Genomic DNA, 10,799 nt, shown 5'->3' with positions numbered 1-10,799 from the left:
CTTTAATTCCGAACATCACTTTTTGCATCCTCTTTGGTCTATTTTAACCATCTGCAAGCATCTAAATCAACGAAATTATAAATTAAGACATATTTAGGATATCCATTATTAACCAGATTAACACTCGTTCCCATACTATATCGCGATGTATGTTATAACGTTGTTTTTATTAAGTTAGCAATTGGCGAAACGAATGTGCCTTCCATGTGCTTTATGAAACTTCATGTACCCATTTCTTTATAAAACTTTTTGGTATAACCTAGACCATAGTGACGATCTGTGACCATTTCATGCAAAACGTGTTACTGCAATGGCATTCCCAGAAGACGCAGACGAGACCGTACATTTTTAAAGGCAGCTAACTTACTTATCAGAAGCTACGATCGAAAATGTTGCCCTTCTTTTCGTAGCACGTCTAGACGAGGTAAATACTATCTTAGCTTATTTCTTTGTTTATAAAGAATGGGTAAAAGCGTTATATCCGATAAAATTCAGAGGCTTCATTGCCGGAAAAGTCTGCGTATGGCGGGGATCCACTCTTCACTAACCATTACTCCCTCAATCCTAAGAAAAGAAAAACAACAACAAAAAGGCGGCCTTGTTTTCTCAGAAACAGCGGCAGAGTTCGTTGCCAGAACGAATTAGTGGCACCAGCCGTCCTCGCGCGAGCCACCGAACAAACAGCGCCAGCTGGACCCAACATGCACTTTCGCCAATACCAGAACCGACCTCAGACAGGAGAGGGCCAGGATAGACCACTTCGAGTGCCCAAAAGCCCACGCGTCCACTTTAGCCTGCTTTTTTGACACCGCTTATTTTCTTTTTTTTTTTCGTGACCTCGCTGTTTGGCTTTTCTTTGTTTTTCTTTTTTTTTTTGTGTGTGTAAAAAAACGAAAAAAAAAAAAAAGAAGAAAACTCCGCGACTTATTTATTTTTGCGCGGGGGAGGAACGACCACTGGTCAAGCACGGTGGTACGGATCTCTCCTGCTCTGGTCGCACCTGGACTTACCACGTGAACGAGAGGGAACTTGCGTGCGCCGTCTACTTGAAGGGAGACCGCCGCGTTCACTCCACCAACGTTCACGGCTGCGGTGGTTTGTTTGCTTACTTGTTTGCTTCCAGGCTTGCTTACCTAATGGGAGAGAGGAGACATGACAGCGGACTCGTGCAATGCTCGTCAAGGAAAATGGTCGGGGAATGCGGGCGAACTGGACGTCTGCGGTAATGGAAAAACGTGGTTGGCGTTTTCATTTTTTTTTTTTTTGGGGGGGGGGGGGAGGGGGGTTAAGGAGAAGGTGGCAGTTTTTACCGGCCTCCAGTCTATGTGCACGTGGTAATCAACACTGGTGAACGTGTGATACCCCAATAGGGGTTTAAAAGTGACGGCGTACCTCTCAGCAGTTAATATATTAACTACGACTGCTGGTTTCTGTTCTTCACCTGTGTGATATATAATATAAGACGTACAAAGGAAATGCTTAAACTTGTTTTTTTCTAAAAAAAAAAAGTTCAAAGAAGCGAGACGCGCTAAATTATATTTTATTGTAGCAACAACCAACCAGAAGTGTAACAGAGGTATTCAATTTACAAACCCTGAGTGGCTTGCGGTTCAATCTAGGCCACATAGAACGACGTCGGCGTGATTAGGAAATATATTTTTTACTCTATACAGTTGAAGTGGCACTGAAGTGAGGCTTTATGTGGTACGCTACAGTGCTCTAGCAGCAGAAACATGACAAGGGTGTTTCCCCGGTCATGGGAGTACGTTTAAAAAGTTAAGTTTTTATTGGCTCGACTATAATGTTAAGTTATCATGCAGTCTATTTATATACATATATATATATATATATATATATATATGTGATTTCATCTCAAATCGGGCAGGCTAAAAGTGTCTAATTTTTAATTTTCACGAAAAAAATATATGTTTTGGGGGTATTTCTCAAATGAAGGAGGGCGCAAACCGCATGTTCTCCCGATTTTTTGTTCTCGAGTTACGAGCCGTAGAGGCCGCAGTGGCAGAAACAAGTGTTTTCGCCTGCCGTCGCAGGTCGCGTGTTTGACACCCTCTGCTGGCGCTATTGTTTTCTCTACACCCTTTTAACTTTTCCCCCTCATTTAATAGGTATTATAAAGATACCTTGATGTATTCAAATAGTTTTAGGAATTTGATTGTTTTCTAAAAAACATGTCAAACTCGTCACTCCGGTCGCTTTTCGGTCAAATTTGACAGGTCATTACTTTGTCTGTACTTAAGGTAAATTTTCGTTATTTGGCACTACAGAAAGCCCAAAACAAGCCCATTATAGATATAATAATATCATTATTATCTGAGGACTAGCCGCTCCGCTACCTTCACGTAAACGTTGTGAAAAATAACAAATGTTCACACATTTCACGCGATTGCGGCTCAAACAGAGGACATACAACCAAAATTTTACATTTCTAGACTGTTTCTTCTTGTAGTCGACTAATATGTCTAAAAGAATTTAAAAAATAAAAATTTACAAAAGTGGGGTTTTTGAGAAAATCGACCTCAAACTTTCAACATTTGTTATTTCTTACAACGTTTACTTGAAGGTAGCGAAGCGGCTAGCCGACAGATCATAATAATATTATTATATCTATAATGGGCTTGCTTTGGGCTTTCTGTAGAGCCAAAGAAAGAAAATTTACCTTATGTAGAGACAAAGTAATGACCTGTTAAATTTAACCGAAAAGCGACCGGAGTGACGAGTTTGACCTGTGTTTTAGAAAACAATCAAATTCCTAAAAATATTTGAATACATCAAGGTATTTTTATAATACCTATTAAATGATGGGGAAAAGTTAAAAGGGTGTAGAGAAAACAATAGCGTCAGCAGAGGGTGTCAAACACGCGACCTGCGACGGCAGGCAAAAACACTAGTTTCTGCCACTGCGGCTTCTACGGCTCGTAACTCGAGAACAAAAAATCGGGAGAATATGCGGTTTGCGCCCTCCTTCATTTGAGAAATACCCCCCAAACATATATTTTTTTCGTGAAAATTAAAATTTAGACCCTTTTAGCCTGCCCGATTTGAGATGAAATCACCCATATATATATATATATATATATATATATATATATATATTTGGTTCCATTAAGTGCCAAATCGGGAGTGACCCGGTGATGTAGAAGGGACACACTTTGTGTAAAAATGAAAACAAAATAAAAAAAAAACAAAGAGAGAGGACGCCCTTTTTATATTTTCGGGTTTTATTTTCCTTGTATTACAGGTGCGTCAACACGCTTGTTCAAACATTTACACTCTATATATTTTAACGTATTTTAATTGAATTTTTTTTTATTTTCCCCGTTTAGAGTGAATTATGGTGACAGCGTTTTTATATTATCATGTTTCTCAAATTTAACGAGAGTGTTTGTCTTCTACAACAACCACTACAAGACTGAGATGAGATTATTCGTGTTGTTTCGTCGTGCCGTCGAAAGAATATGTTATAAACGATACCCCTTTCACTCTCGACTTGTAGCTATGAAAGCTCTAGCGACATTGAATAAGAACTACAAAAAAGCCGATCAGGAAGTAATGCACAAATTATTTTGTAACCCATTACGCTCCCTTTTCTCGCTCTGTATTGTTTGTGCATTTCTTAAACAAAACCGGTTCCGTAAGCACGGCAGCCTCCGCGGAAACTTATGTACGTTTCTAAGTTGCATAAAATGTCCCGTCGATAGCTCAGTTGGTAGAGCGGTGGACTGTAGACGTTCTCAATTGCGGATATCCATAGGTCGCTGGTTCAAATCCGGCTCGACGGACATGCTTTTGTTGGGTGTCATAATTTTGTTATTTTGTCTTATAGTTAACACCGTTGCCTTCTCATCAAGTCCGTGCTCGTTGCCAAACGCAAAGGGGTGGTAGTTCGCGATCTCTGGACTTCTTAGGATCATATAGCAAATTTCGAGTTTCATCAGTGCGCATGCAAAGGATTCGCCTAGGCAACTGCATCGTCGCAATGCGCCAACCTCAAACGCGGTTTGTGCTTGGTACATGAGTGGTGGCGAGATGAAGAATAACGTAACCAAAAGCTTTACGTACACAAAGCTTTTGGTTGCGCTATTCTAGAACTTAGTCGTGAGTATATGCGTAGAAAGAAAGAACTTAAATTGATATTCAACTGCTCAGCACGAACACATCCTTGTATTTGTCATAAGCAATTGGTACTTTCACGAGACATTATTGTTTTAATATTGACCATTTTTTTGCGAACTTGGCTATAAATAGGGTTCCGCGTTTTCGGTTTCTATTTTTTCAAAATTTGGCGTACTTTTTCGGTGTTTATTTCAATATTCAATTTTCGTTTTTTTTCGGCGTATATTTATGTCCACAAAAGTTTATCGGCTTTTTTCGGTGAATATAAGATAAACACCAACGGACACTGGATCAAATTATCTTTGTAGCTCTCATATTTGTGATCACTCAAAGAATAACGGCATAGATATATATTCAAAAAGAAATGGACACTTTATTTGGCAAATGTGTGCAACTGTAAAAGAAATAAGAAAAAATACAGAAGTACAAACAAGACAGGTATGAAGCCTATGCCCAAAGTCATGGAACTTCACCTTCTGTATATCAGGATTACAGGATCTTAAATATAGTACACACTCACACATGTACTTTCCCAGGTCCTCCTCCTTGATCCGCACTCTTTCTTTCCTGTTAATATGACACTGAGCTTCGAGAATGTCTTCTCAACGCTAACACTGGACACTGGCAGGCTGAGGAGATGAAGCGCTGCCTGAGCCAAAATCGGCCAATCAACCAACTGTGACCTCCAAAAGAGACACGGTGCGACGTTTTGAAGCACAACAGAACATGCAGTCTAAAGGTTTTGGATTCCATTTCGTGCAGAAATGAATCTAAAACAGTATGATTATTTAGACAGGCATAAGTGTACTCATGGTTATTTGCAGCTGTGTCCTTGCTGGGTTCCTCAACAGCAAAAGGCGCGAACCAGCTAATCTTAACTGCTCAATCATAAAAACACGTTCCAATCTTCCCTGAGGAGACAAAGAAATGTCTGTCAAGTAATAAAACTCAACTGCCTGTCAAGCGACGAAGCTAAAAATAATGAATGACAAAACTCATGTATATACCTAATTAGTAAACTCAATATAATCAATTCACAACTATTAATAATGAAACCAATTTAAAAATATGATAAGCAAGCTCAATTTCGTTCTTAATTATTAAATTAAAATAGTTTTCGAGTTCTTAATGAGCAACGTCAGTTGCATTCGTAATGAGCAAATTCAAAATAATATATATTGAATTATTAATGAGCAATCACAATTACATTTTAATGAGTGAATTGAAACATTTATATATTGCATTGTTAATTAACAAACTTAATTGCATTTATAATGAGTCAATTCAAAAGAACGTATATTGAGTTCTTAATGAGCAAACTCAGCAGCATTTTTAATGAGTAAATTCAAAAGAATATATATCGAGTTCTTAATGATCAAACGCAACTGCATTCCTGATGACCAAATTCAATATAAGTTATATTAAGTTTCTTATGATCAAACTCATTAGAGGTTGAGTTTATATTGAGATTCAGTTAACTTTATAGAAATACATTAGACACTCAATTGAAACTCATTAAGAATTGTTTGTAAGGGAAACTTGAGATTTTGCTCTTTCGTGGAATGGTATACGTTGAAGAAATGAGAAATTATTAATGTATTGGAAAGCGCAGGTTTTCTCAATAAACCTGATCAAAATGTTTTAGTGAAGATGCCGAAAAGGAGTGATAAAACTATTACTTCAGTTAAACTTATTATTTAGGTTCTTAAAAGGTCTGTCAGGGTAACATATATATTTCATATTACGTTATTTGTATGCATCATGAAAATAACCGCAGTATTTTTCCGTCAAACAGATTATTGAAAATTTTTTCTATAAAAATGTCTCGAAAATCTTATTCAGATATAAATTAATGTGCATTTATTTACTTAAAGTAGAAACTCGCATAAATTAGTGTGTGTAGTATCAAATTATAAATGAGGATTACTGCATTGAAGTTCCTATTTATTTCGAAAGTATTAATACGTGTTCCTCTTCGGAAATTCATTAATGATCTGTGTGATGGCCTAAAAAATTTTATGCTTTACCTTAAAGAGATGCTGAACCGAAATTTCGATTTCACAAAATATAAGGTCGAAGAAGCGTTGAAAGGGGCACCACGACCTCCAAAACACCACCCATACATCACAATGTTAAACATATGTCCGTATCTTTGGAAAAGAAGTGCGCGATCAGGCGAGGACTATTACGTCACGAGTTTCCTGGAACAGTTCAGACTGAGGGGAACCGGCCTTGCTTCTCTCCTCTTCTTTTCGCTTCAACAGCTCGAAGAGATAAAGCGAAGAGGAGGGGGAATAAGAATCGTGACAACCATACAATCGCGCACTTCTTTTCCAAAAATACAGCCATCTGTTAGAGATTTCGCTGCATCGGTGATGTTTTGCGGTTGTGCAACGTCGCACATGTTAATCTAACCTCGTTTTGTTAGCTCCTTATTTCGTTTCAGTGCCCCTTTAGAAGACGACGGGTTCACAAATCACTATTTAGACCAGTGACCGGTTTGAAACTATCTAACTTCAACAACTACAGCTGACCAGCTTTCCAGTAATGTTTAAAATGAAGCGAAAGTTACGAGACAATATTTTTTCCCTTTTTTCTACACTGAAACAATCAATCTGATTAAGAAATTACCAAGAGCAATTTTTCTTTCGTTATGCTGGAAGGAGGTGTTCGGTATTTGTTATTTAGAATAAGAAAAGCTGTGCTCCCAAAGTGTATTTCTGGTATCTCTAAATATATGTCGTTTCTTTTAGAGCGCAGCTCTTAGGCACCCGTTTCCGGCTTGAGCGGCGTCGGCGTCGCCGTCGCCGTCGGCGTAACCGTAACGCGTCGGTGTAACGCGTCGGCGTGACGCGTCGACGTCGCCGTAGCCGTTGGCGTAGCCATAACGCGTCTGCGTAACGCGTCGGCGTCGACGTCGGCGTAACCGCGCGGTGCGTTATGGAAACGCCTCTTAATGCACCGCGGTGACGCGAGCGTTCCATTATTGGACGTCTCCCATAATGCACCGCGCTGGAGGGAGGACGGGGAAGGGGAAGATGGAGGGGAGGGGGAGGAGGAAGGAGGAGGATGGAAGGAGGATGGATGAGGAGGAGGCGAGGAGCACGGGAGGAGTAGATGAGGAGGGAGGAGGAGAGGAATACTGTCCCCTCGTACCCTCCCCTCCTCTTCCTCAAGAGTTGCGCGCTACTTCGGCATTACAGGGGGTTGTGAACGTCTTTCATTTTTTTATTATCAAATTTCTCACAACGTGATTCTTCTTGCGCATCATCGATTACCTGCTCGACCACATTACCAGAGCGACTTTTCATCGAACCTTTTTACAATCCCATATGTACAATATGAAGGACAATTCATCCGTCCCTTTGCCTGATCTCCCGTCGAATCCAGGATTCTCCACAAACCCCCAAATGATAGGGGTCACTCACTCGCCGCGCTCCTTCCACCGCACTGTATCAACTGGTCCGCCCTCTGAAACAGCGCGAGTCATAGGACCGACCCTCGGGTTCCTCTTCAAGCTCCGCGTTAGCGTACAGAGTGGGCCCTCCCACGACGTCGACCGGCTGCTTGCAACGGTGCCTGCCCATTCATTCGGCTGCCGCCGCAGGTCATTACCACCGCCGACGACGAACACGAACCGCTGTTCACCGCTGCAGGTTACGCTGGCCGCGCATGACTGCGGGAGAGCGGAGTCACGCCTCGTTCTGTGCCTCGTCGTGAGCCGGGCAGGTTTTTGCGCGTCATGAATCGACGCCACGGCAGCACTCCAAAGGAAGGAACGAGACTCCGCGAGAAAAGCGGCTTCCGTTCGTGAATTGCTGGCGGGGGTGAGACTTCTTAAGGTTGATTCTTCTGGGCACCCCAAGCGCTCGGTTGAGACGTAAAAGATGGAGTCTTCAAGGGTAACTTGAAATGAAAAACGGTTCGAGACATGCGTCTAAGTATTAACGGGGAAGGCTCTTTGGTAAAGTGACATGAAATGCGAAAGCTTTATTCGGGGTGTCATGCTTGCTCTGTATAAGGCTCAGATGTCGCATCGTTATTCACGACAAAGTGTCACTTGGAAGACCATTAGAAACGTCACATCGAAACTTTACCGTAAAGAAAGTCCTCGACTCTTTAAGCACTCATGACGTGGTCGTCCCGAATATGCTCGAGTCGGCGAGTAGTTGAACATTGCTCTTTTTTTTTAATTTGGTGAACGTGTTTCGAACCAAGGCCTATTCCGTTTGCTGGGTTGAGCCTACTTAGCGAATATTTATTGCTAGGCTTCAAAAAAGGCTTGGCCATCAATGATTACTTCGCATGAAACTTATTACATGTTTCTTTCGGGCGAGGGATGTCCCGCTCATTACAGGACCCTCGCCAAAAAGGGTCATCAGTCGATTATGTCTATCGTCCCATCTATACTTATTTTTTTCTTAAAGGGCTACTGACTTATCCAGTTAACTGAGAACTGGAGTGACTATCAGATTAGTAAACGTAGCGTGCGGTTTCTCATCTTCACGCTCTTCGCCCCATGATTGGTTATTTGCTGTTCTTATAGGCTAATGGCTCAATCACATTGGCTGCGAAGGGATAATTAAATGCTGGAGTCCCGCCATACTCTGCGTTTCTTTCACTGACTGCAGTAGCTGTCTGTAAGTAGAACAACAAAACAAAAACGGTACCCGTAAATAAGTTAATATCTCTAACATTTTAGATCTCGAACGAACATAGTTTTACCCTTAAACCGTACTCTCAATTCATCGTCCAAGATTTTTTGCGTATGCGTGACACTGCCGTCGGCTTCATCCCGCTGGAATATCCCTCTAATCTCACAGAAGCGACAGTTCAATCTCGGCATTCGATCTTTGGCTTCTCCTCTGCTTTCGGCAAACTCGTCACGGCACTTGATTTGTCTCCCATTCGGCACCCAGCTCCTCGGTCGCCGTTCCTCCTGTGGGGTCTTGCATCGCTGGAGGAGCGGCTGACTCAGACGAGAAGATGGCTCGAGATCTTGTGTACAACGAACATGCTCCTCGCCGGAGCACGTCCGGGGATCTCGAAATAGCCTACCGGCCGGTTCGGAAGTCCGACAAGTCATTCGAATGAGGACCAGGTGACGGAGACAAAAGTACCCTGGAAACGCCCAGGAGAGTCCAACTGCTGTGCGCGGCTCGTTGTAGCTACACCACCGCGGCATCCTCGTGGTTTCTGGAGGGAAACGGCGGGAAAACTATTTTAGGAAGGATTCCTTTCGTTTTGGGGGAAAACCGCGGTGTGCGGACGACGTCGCTATTTATTTGTTAGTTGGTTCGCAAGATGTCCCCAGCGCTATCTTTCGCTTTCTTGCTCTTCAGGCTCAAGTGAGCCAAGAGCGTGGCGAGGTGCATCAAATTGTCGGGATGAACTGTGACGGGATAAGCTAAATGTGGACGAGGGGCCCACACGCAACGTGAGCTCAGGCAACTGAGTTATTGAGAGCGCATTTCGGTACTCGAAGGGAAATTCGCTTAACTGGTGAATTTGGTCAAACTTCATACCTCAGATCGTTGGCAAAACCTTTGTACACTTTCTCGTATATGTATCAGTGAGAGTCAATTATATTAATCACATCATCCATTGTACATCTTCTTTATTGCTTAGCGTAAGAATTCGTGCGGCATTTTTTTGCAAAAATCTCGATCTTTCCGTTGATACCTCAGTCGACACAACAGTGTGTTGCTGAATTCCGCAGGCATTTATGACTACAGACTGTGAATTAAAATCGAGCTTTGTAGAGTTTTCCTTTTAGCGTTGTTTCTATACCAACATTTTTATAAAAACTTAAATGTTCCTACTTTATGGTTCTTTTTTTGTGTTTCCCCAGTGGTCGATAATGAAAAGTTTAGCTTTGTCGTGTTTCCCACTTAATATACTTAATTGATTAATTTAAAATGATAGTTCTAAATAATTACAAACTCTCGCGGTGTGGAAAGTTAGATCTTCACTTATAACACAATAAAAAAGTGCATAAAGTAAAAGTGGAACCTTTTTTATGCCTCACTAGAATCAAGAATAGTTGTAACCATGCAGAATGCAAAGTCCGAAATAATAACACAGTATACACACGCACGAATCTCTTCATAACACAATCACTCTCGAATCACGCTTTGAATTCTCGTGGTGCTTCATAGATGAAACCGGTTCGATAATAAGGAAGGGCTTCAGTGAAGCTTAAGCTACCCATTTTTCTGCCATTTTCATGTCCCGTCGATAGCTCAGTTGGTAGAGCGGTGGACTGTAGAGGTTTTTCCGTGCGGACATCCATAGGTCGCTGGTTCAAATCCGGCTCGACGGACGTTGCTTTTACTGCTAGCGATTAGGATTTTGTCGTTTTGTATTCCGATAGTGAACCCTTAGCTTGTAATTAAAATTTTGTCCCGAATGTTCCCAGTAGAACGGACAGTATCTTGAAGGATTCTACGATAGTTGAAAACGTATGGCTATTAAGCGTAAATGAATTGCACCGCCTTACAAGCACAAAACTGCTTAGATGTTCTTAAAATGAAGCGAAAATAAACAATTACTACTACTATTACTTCATCCTTAATTCCAGATGTTCTCTTCCTCGGCATATGTCGGCTCTTGTTCTTTGATCCTGATTATTAGTATATTTTATAGCTATTTGGTTAGTCGTTTTT

General features: G+C 41.4%; 2 non-coding genes across 2 annotated transcripts; both read left to right on the top strand.

The window, feature by feature from the left end:
- Positions 1–3,709: 3,709 nt before the first annotated feature.
- Trnay-gua lies at positions 3,710–3,800 on the top strand. Its single transcript is given in 2 exon segments — positions 3,710–3,746; positions 3,765–3,800. It is a non-coding gene; the product is annotated as a tRNA-Tyr (tRNA).
- A 6,565-nt stretch (positions 3,801–10,365) lies between these two features.
- On the top strand, positions 10,366–10,456 carry Trnay-gua. The gene is given in 2 exon segments: positions 10,366–10,402; positions 10,421–10,456. It is a non-coding gene; the product is annotated as a tRNA-Tyr (tRNA).
- The last annotated feature ends 343 nt before the right edge of the window (positions 10,457–10,799 follow it).

The sequence above is a fragment of the Ixodes scapularis genome, unplaced genomic scaffold, assembly GCF_016920785.2.
Source record: "Ixodes scapularis isolate PalLabHiFi unplaced genomic scaffold, ASM1692078v2 PGA_scaffold2__306_contigs__length_199485367, whole genome shotgun sequence".
Classification (NCBI taxonomy): Eukaryota; Metazoa; Arthropoda; class Arachnida; order Ixodida; family Ixodidae; genus Ixodes; species Ixodes scapularis.
Note: the sequence above shows the minus strand (reverse complement) of the source record. Positions and strands in the feature narration are given on the sequence as shown.